At 57.5% G+C, this 8,361-nt stretch overlaps 1 long non-coding RNA gene across 2 annotated transcripts; it reads right to left on the reverse strand.

Annotated features, from left to right (window-relative positions):
- Nucleotides 1–4,083: 4,083 nt before the first annotated feature.
- On the reverse strand, nt 4,084–5,975 carry LOC125333767. 2 transcript variants are annotated; one of them, XR_007206965.1, is made up of 3 exons: nt 5,630–5,975; nt 5,378–5,535; nt 4,084–4,797 (listed from the first exon to the last, which is right to left on the reverse strand). It is a non-coding gene; the product is annotated as an uncharacterized LOC125333767 (long non-coding RNA). The 2 variants fall into 2 exon arrangements; XR_007206964.1 differs by having other exon boundaries at nt 4,084–4,247; nt 4,335–4,797; nt 5,378–5,975.
- Between the last annotated feature and the right edge of the window lie 2,386 nt (nt 5,976–8,361).

Genomic DNA, 8,361 nt, shown 5'->3' on the forward strand with positions numbered 1-8,361 from the left:
TGATTTTGTGATGAATTTTGAGGCAAAATTGTAAATTTGCCAAAGAGGAGTCGCCTGCATTATGGTCCTTTGGTGGCACTGGATGAAGATGTTCCCACACCACGTGTCCTACAGCAAACCCTGATTATCTGAGCAGGAGGAGTACCCAGGAGAGAAGGAAATAAATGCTAGAATAAAAAACATTTTTCCTTTTTTGCCTTCTAATAAGAGTCTGGTATTTAACAATGAAGGAGACTCACATACGCAGATATGCCCTTATTAAATGAGAGGTGCAAATGTCTTTGCTTGATCCACAGTGCAGCTCTCGGACTAAACACAGGGCAAAAGATCTTAACACCTCTTCTAAACAAGTGGATGCTCGCGTTATTCTCTGGTGCAGCTGCAGCTTCTCTGTTCAGGAAGCTCCTCAACTGCTTCATCACAGTCTCCCCCAGACTAATCCCTCTGTCCTGCCAGGAATTCATCATTGCTCTCCACATTTCTAGAAGATGATCCATTACGCAAAGGGAAGTGGCGGAAAAGCCCACGTGAAGCCTGTCCTGTCATGCCCTTGGAAGCAAATTATTCACAGTGCCACCACGAGAGGCCACGAAATAACCCTGGGTGCTCAGTGGGCTGAGCGAAGCAGGAGGAAAAATTCATGCCCAAAGGCAAGGTGAAGAGTTTCTTGGTTGTAAATTATATTTTTTAATTGGTGATGAAGTCTCTTCTGGGAAAGGGTTGGGAAAATCTGCTGCAGAGTGAGAAACCCCTCACAGCTCCATCACTGTTCATGCAGGCTGGGGCTTGGCTGCAGAGAGCCACCAGTGATGGCTGTGATGGCACAGGAGCTGTACTGGAGGGTGGTGCTGCAGCTGGGTGTCCCTTTCACCTGGTGTCCCTCCAGGTCAGTGTCTCTGGCTGTGTCCCCACACAGAGGTTGGGGACAGGCTCCACGGGGACAGAGCTGATCTCTGCAACCCTCAGGATTCCCACTGCTCCATGGGGCCTGGATGTTTGATCTTGCTTTGTCTCCTATTCCTTTCCACCAGCAGCAGAAATCTGCTCTCTGTCCTCCTTGGTCTAATCCAGGGGAGAGGGACATTTAATTGCCCATTTTTCCTCCACTGAAATGGTCTCACCTTCCAGCATCTCTGCCAGAGAAAAGGGGATGCTCTGAGCCCACCACCTGCCTCAGTGACCAAGGAGTTGTCATGAACACTTGCAACCACCCGTGTCACGTTGGCCATGTTACTTACACCCTCTAAAAAGTCATTTTCTGTGGAAAATGGTCATCTCATAACCATGACAATAAGGAAAGCTCAGTTTTGGGCATCCCTGCTAGAGAGGACAGAATCAGTGCCCAGACTGGGAAAGGCTGTCCCACTGGGAAGGGCCACGAGCCCCTCCAAGGGCAGAGATGGCCTTTGCCTCTGTCCCCAAGCCAAACAAAGCTGTGGCTCAGTGTGATTCCATGAGTCATCCCCAGCATGAGTCACTGCTGCTCCCTGGGCTATCATTTTATTGGGAATGGGCTCTTGCTGGTTCCTCTGCAGCAGACAGAGCAGGGTGGCAGCCAGGGCAGAGCGGGAGGGGACACTGCAGCCACCCTTCTGGAGAGAACACCTCTCTTCCCGGCTGCAGCACCGGGCCAAAATCAGCCCTGCCAGAGCGACTCTCCTTTGAATCTCCAGCTGCTCTCAGGGAACTGGAAATGGTGGTGACACTCCCCTCGTAAGCAGATTATTTCTGTTCGGCGCTGGGCTCTTTGCCTGCACACAGTCGGTCACTAATCGCATCTTTTTCGCCAGTTAACTTGGGGGTTTATCAGTCTGAGCCCTCGCCTTTATCAGATCTCAGCCTTGCTGGGCCGATGAGCATCTCTTATGCTTCCCAGGCTCCCTGGAAGATCTCTGCCACTTATTTGAAATGTGCTGAAAGGAAGCCAGGCTTGGTGAAAGCGCCTCTCCTGGAAATCCCCGCAGCTCTGAGAGATGCTCCCAGCTCAGTGCACAAACTGGAGCCAGCGGCATGGAGAAGCCTCCTGCCCACAGTGCCACAGCCCCAGGGGCATCCATCCCAGCAAAACCTGCTCCTGGGGAATGCAGGGTCCTCACAGAGATTCAGGGACTGATAAAGCTGCTGCAGGGTGCAGTGAGAGAGGAGAAAGCTGCTCCTGCAGCCCAGGCTGCTCTGTGCACAGTCCCCATGTGCACACACACAGTGTGTGTCAGACCCAGAGCTATCCTTCTTCTTGCTGTGCCCCAAGTGATGCTGTCAGCACCCTCAGTGACAAGGTGATGCCCTGGGTGATGCTCCCTGGCCCCAGGTCCTCAGCAGGGTGAGGTGAGGCCCTGTTTCGTGGGTGACCAGAGCAGGAGTCACACAGGAGGAGGAGGAGCTGTCCCTCAACCCTCTTCCACAAACCTCCTCCAGCCCAGGGTCACAGTGATGCCACCAGCCCCACATCACCCGGGGAGAGCCTTGTCCATTGCAGCCCTGGCAGTGCCAGTCAGGAGCAGCAATTTATTTTGTTGGCTCAGCAAGATACCACTGGCTCCCAGCACTGCATCTTCCCTCAGTGAGGTGAGAATGACCCTCGAGCCCAGCAAGCAGGTCCAGCAAGAGCTGGGGCTCTGCTGTGCACACCGGGAGCCTCTGGAAGTGCCGCATCCTCAGGAGGCTCCAATGGGCCGTACGGAATGAGTGTCTGTGCTCACCCCGCCTCAACATCTCACGTGTGAAACAGAGATGAAAAGACCTTGGAGCACGGCCAGGGAGCTGGGAAAATAGATGGGCTGTTTGAGAAGCACCTCAGAGAGCAATGCTGAGTGCCACGGGGCAGCCTGGGTGGAAATCAATACCCTCGGCTCCGCTGAGCAGTTCAAGACTGGGTAGGGAGTGATGCTCCCTGCCCTGCACCCTTCACCTCGGGCCAGTCCTGGTGGCATCCAGGCAGAGCAGCGTGCAGGAAAGGCTGGATCCCACCTCACCTGGGTGTTTTTTAGCTTGGCTGTGTTTGTCTCTGTGACCTGAAGAAATCCCTTCAGGTAGGAGAGCACATGGCTTTGGTGGTCTCTCTGGGGGCATCCTCACAGCCAAGCCCAGGACTGGATACACACAGGATGTTTCCTCGGCTGCTGGTGCCAGCCACACTGTGGGAGGCAAGGGTTAACCAAACCCAGCTCAGTTTATTATCTTAACTCAAAATAAGCTTTTTCACAGAAAGCAGCTGGGTGTGTGGAGCGAAACTCATCACTCCAGGGATGCTCAGTGCTGCTGAAGCCAATTTCAGGAGTAAATACATATTTTTAATGTATTTCTTTTTATGAAGCAGAAAAGTGACATGGCTGGATGGTGGAGAACCTACCTGAGCTAATGGCCCAGCTGGAGCTCTTCCAACCAGCCTGTTTAAGGAAATGAATAGTCTGGGCCTTAGCTCAGGCTTTAAATGCTTTTAAATAGATCTGTGCTATTTGCCTGCTGTCCCTGTCCCTGCCATGGTGAAGGAAATGGGTTCTGCTGGGCTGGCTCGTGCTTGGGTGGGAGAAGTCCAGAAGATGCCAAAAGTGGGCATGGCTGAGGGCTCGCTCCTCTGAGCCATGTGTGACGCACAGTGCTGGAAAAGCCACCAGCTCCTGACCCGTGTCTGTCCCCAGGGAAAAGACTGTCCCTGCTGGGCAGAGACCAACCAGCTTGTCACCCTCTGTGGGGGCCACCTTTGGCACAGGCTGCGTGGAGTGGGGCTTTGGATGCTACAGGAGGTTTGGAGACTTTGCCGTGGCTTCCCAGCAGCTCTGTGCCCCCACCCGAGGGAGGGAGCAGCACTGCCAGTGACCCAGAGCGGTGACTGCCTTTTCATGTGGGTACTGCCACAGCCAGGTCAGTCCATGAACTCTGTGATATTCTGCCAGGTCTGACACACATTGGGAGGTCATTCAAAAGCCAGCAGCTCCTGTTGGAGCTGGAGAAGTTCCTTCTCTCTCAGCTGGAGAAAGGCATCAGCCCAGATGCCTGATCCCAGTCTCCAGGCTGCCATTCCCTCTCCTCTGAGCTTGCCCAGACCTCTTGCCTCCTGCTATGTCTCCTTGTTCCCTGAGCAGCCCAGGGCAGCTCCTTTCTTGATCACTTGAGTGGAGCCGACAGCTCTGAGTCAGCAGAGCTCTGCCCCCGCACTGGCCTTCTGGGGACTGAGGCACAGAGCACTGGCCAGCGCCATGCCTGAGCTTTTCCAGAGACTGCTGGGCATTTGCTTGGAGAAATCACCTCTGCAAACATCATGGAAGGAGTGAATTTCAGAGCTGTGCTTACACATGTTAACATGGGGCCAAAATCTGCACAGTCTCTGAACTTACACCCGTATGAACGAGAGCAAGGTTTAGTTTGATGGGGAGAGCCTCCCTCAGCAGAGCCCAGGCAATTCCTGGATGGAGCTGGTTGCACATGGTGGGAGCAGCCACCCAGCCCACCATGGAGAAGGCACCAGCAGTGCTCAGTGTGTCCTGTGAGGTGGCTTCAGGTGACACAATGATGCACCTTGAGCCTCAGCGCTGATCTGATCACAGAGATGGGAGATGAAGGTGCTGCCTTAGAGAAAGCAGCTCTTCAGCTGAATTCCCCTGCAGGGCAGTGTCCAAACAGCTTCACAACCTTTTCAGCCCCATGACAGGCTTGAAAATAAAATTCCAGTAATGGATTTAGGGGAGCGTGCCTTTGTCCTGCGGGATGGTGAAGCAGTGCTGTGCTGTGATCAGCCCTGACTCATGCTCTGATGTGGCTTCCAATTAGCTCCGGCGCAGGATGGGCTTTCCTGCTGTGCTGGGAATGAAAGAGCCAGGATGAAAGGCATTGGCCATGTGCCAGGTGGGCTGGGGACACAGAGGGAGCTCCCCAGAACCCTCAGAGAGGCCTGGCCAGTGGCTGTGTTCCCTCTTCCCCTTGGTACGAGCTGGGCACGTTCTCCACTAGTCCACAGACTAGCTCAGAAACTCACCAAAAGCCAGAGTATTTTCTATGTATTTCTAGGTTATAGAAGCATTCTATCATAGAATCCCAGAATGGTTTGGGTTGGAAGGGACCTTAAATCTCATCTCATCCACACCCGCCATGGTCAGTGACACCTTCCACCATCCCAGGCTGCTCCAAGCCCCAATGTCCAACCTGGCCTTGGACACTTCCAGGGATCCAGGGGCGGCCACAGCTGCTCTGGGCATCCTGTGCCAGGGCCTCCCCACCCTCACAGGGAAGAACTAGAGATGGATATCTATTCCTATATAATCTATATATCTCTCTATGAATTTGTAATGATAGACATTATCTATCTATTTATTTCTATATTAAAAAGAAAGATTATATTTCTATATATCAGCTATATAGAGAGGAAAATCCTGTTGCTTACCACGATGTGACTTCAAGCCTCGCCACCCTTCCAGCAGCAGCTGCAGCTCCAGGGACACACGTGCTGTGCCTGCTCCTGCTGCCCACCCTGGGCTTCCCACAGGCCCAGAGCTGTTACCAGGGCTCCTGGTGTGCCCTTGGGATCAGGGGTTCTGGGGGCTGACATTCAGCTCATCCTCATCACCCCCATCCTTCATCCCTCCCTACGCCAGTGGGCATCTTCTGGGAACAGGGACATTGTGGGCTGTCTCACTTGCCCTTGGTGGCCACAAGGCAGACGCTGGCCATGGCCAGTGCATGGCCCAGCCGTGGGGCTCGGTAGCCCCGTGCTGGCTGCGTGGCTACAGGGACAGCAGCAATGCCAGAGGGCCTTTTTCCAACCTGGAAAAGGATGCCGGGTGTCCCACGGGCACCGCGGGGCTCTGGGGGCCAGCAGGGCGGGGACGCTGCTGTCACCAGCCTGCACCGGGACAGCGCTCGGGCACAGCACCCATTCCCTGCTGGATCGCATCCCTGCGGGATTCCTGCTGCCGTGCCGCCTGCTGAGCGCCGCAAGCACCGGCAGAGCCGGAGGTGGCAGAGCCGGAGGCGGCAGAGCCGGGACGTGGCGGGGCCTTGGGAGCAGCCCCGGCCCCGGCCCCGGCCCCGGCCCCGGCCCCGGCCCCGGCCCTGGCCCCGGTCCCAGCCCCGGCCCCGGTCCCAGCCCCGGCCCCGGTCCCAGCCCCGGCCCCAGTCCCAGCCCCAGCCCCAGCCCCGGCCCCGGCCCCGGGCCCAGCCCCAGCCCCGGCCCCAGTCCCAGCCCCAGTCCCAGTCCCAGCCCCAGTCCCAGCCCCAGCCCCGGCCCCGGCCCCGGCCCCGGCCCCGGTCCCAGCCCCGGCCCCGGTCCCAGCCCCGGTCCCAGCCCCAGCCCCAGCCCCAGCCCCGGTCCCAGCCCCGGTCCCAGCCCTAGCCCCGGTCCCAGCCCCAGTCCCAGCCCCGGTCCCAGCCCCGGCCCCGGTCCCAGCCCCGGTCCCAGCCCCAGCCCCAGCCCCAGCCCCGGTCCCAGCCCCGGTCCCAGCCCTAGCCCCGGTCCCAGCCCCAGTCCCAGCCCCGGTCCCAGTCCCGGCCCCGGTCCCAGCCCCGGCCCCGGCCCCAGCCCCAGCCCCGGTCCCAGTCCCGGCCCCGGTCCCAGCCCCAGCCCCAGCCCCAGCCCCAGTCCCGGTCCCAGCCCCGGTCACAGCCCCAGCCCCAGCCCCAGCCCCAGCCCCAGCCCCAGCCCCAGCCCCAGTCCCAGCCCCAGCCCCAGCCCCAGCCCCAGCTCCGGTCCCAGCCCCGGCCCCGATCCCAGTCCCAGCCCCGGTCCCAGTCCCGGCCCCAGCCCCAGCCCCAGCCCCAGTCCCGGTCCCAGCCCCGGTCCCAGTCCCGGCCCCGGTCCCAGCCCCAGCCCCAGCCCCAGCCCCAGCCCCAGCCCCAGCCCCAGCCCCGGCCCCAGCCCCAGCCCCAGTCCCGGTCCCAGCCCCGGCCCCAGCCCCGGCCCCGGCCTCAGCCCCGGCCGGGCAGGCGGAGCAGCGCGGGGCCGCTGCTGAGCTCCCGGTAAATCCCACCGGGGGATTTAACGGGAATCGCCTGTGAATGCGAGCAGTGCTCGGTGATTACCGAGCTACAGCGCAGCACGCTCTGCTGGCACCTTGCAGGGCTCGGGAATAAATGCAAGGGACGGTCTTCGGGCACTTGAGGGGGCTGTTCGTGTGCCAGGGGTTTGTCCTGTGGGCTCCCAGGCTGCGCTGCGCTTTGTGCCCTTCGTGTGTGAATTAAACATCGGCTGAAATTGCTGATTTGGGGCTGGGGTGCTGAGTTATTGCCTGTCACGGGGTGTTTGCTCCTTTGCCCCTGCACTCCAGGAAGCCCCTTTGCTAGAGCTGCACCTCCCCTCTCCTCCCAGTTTTGCGGGAAGCTGTGACACGGTGATGGGGACACCATTCCCAACCCTTCCCAAACACCATGGGGTGCACCGGTGCCACCAGACCCCATGGCCAGCAGTGATGGCTCAGTGCAGGCAGGAACACTTGCAATAACTCTGCCAAGAGGCAGTGGTTTATTATTATTATTATTATTATTATTATTATTATTATTACTACTACAGGCACCTCAGAACCCTGCAGGGTGGTTACCTGAACAAGCTGTGAGTGGGACAAGCCTGGCTGGACATACAGGAAGGGTCATTGAGGAAAGGTCCTGCTGGGTCCCCTCCAGCCAGGGCCACCCCCTCCAGATGGTGACAACCCCAAACCAAGCCCTCAGTGCACGCACAGGAGCTGAGCTGGCCCTGGAACAATCGCTGCCTTAACAGGCAGAGAGGCAGCTGCTCCACTCCAGAAGGCCGAGCCAGAGCCAAGGCTCTTTCCCAGTGTCCAAATGGAGATGCTGTCCCTCGGGTCCTGCCTCTGGCTCCTTCCCATGCGCAGCAGTGGGCGATGGAAGCTCCCTGGTCCTGGCTGACCAAAGCCTGAGCCATGCTCTGATGGGCAATGGACCAAACTCATACTCCCCAGACTTCACCCAGCCAAAACACACAAGTGCTGCTGCTCAAATGCATTGGGGATGCTCCAGGTCCCTGCTGGAGATCAGGTTTGAGGGGGTTATTTAAGAGAAAAATCTGTGTTTTTCTGGTGAAGGCAGAAAGACCAATTTTTGTCTCTTCTCCATAAATCTAAGTTCCACTTGCTCCCAAGTTGACCCAGTAATTGTAATTCTAAATTAAATGTAAATGTATTGGCTGCTGGTAAAGGTCATTCCACAGAAAATGGCTATGTTTGCCTCTTCTTCAGATGCATGAATACTAAACATGTATAATTCACAGGATCATTAGCAGATACAGACGTTTCCCACCTCTGCTCCCTAATCCTCACACAAACCCATTTTATACGTCAGTGGGCAAAAGGAAAACTGTTCACTCTTATTTAATGCTTATAGATCGGGCTGTCTGCTGTGAAAAAATGCAAGTGC

The sequence above is a fragment of the Corvus hawaiiensis genome, chromosome 15 (genome assembly GCF_020740725.1).
Source record: "Corvus hawaiiensis isolate bCorHaw1 chromosome 15, bCorHaw1.pri.cur, whole genome shotgun sequence".
Taxonomy (NCBI): Eukaryota; Metazoa; Chordata; class Aves; order Passeriformes; family Corvidae; genus Corvus; species Corvus hawaiiensis.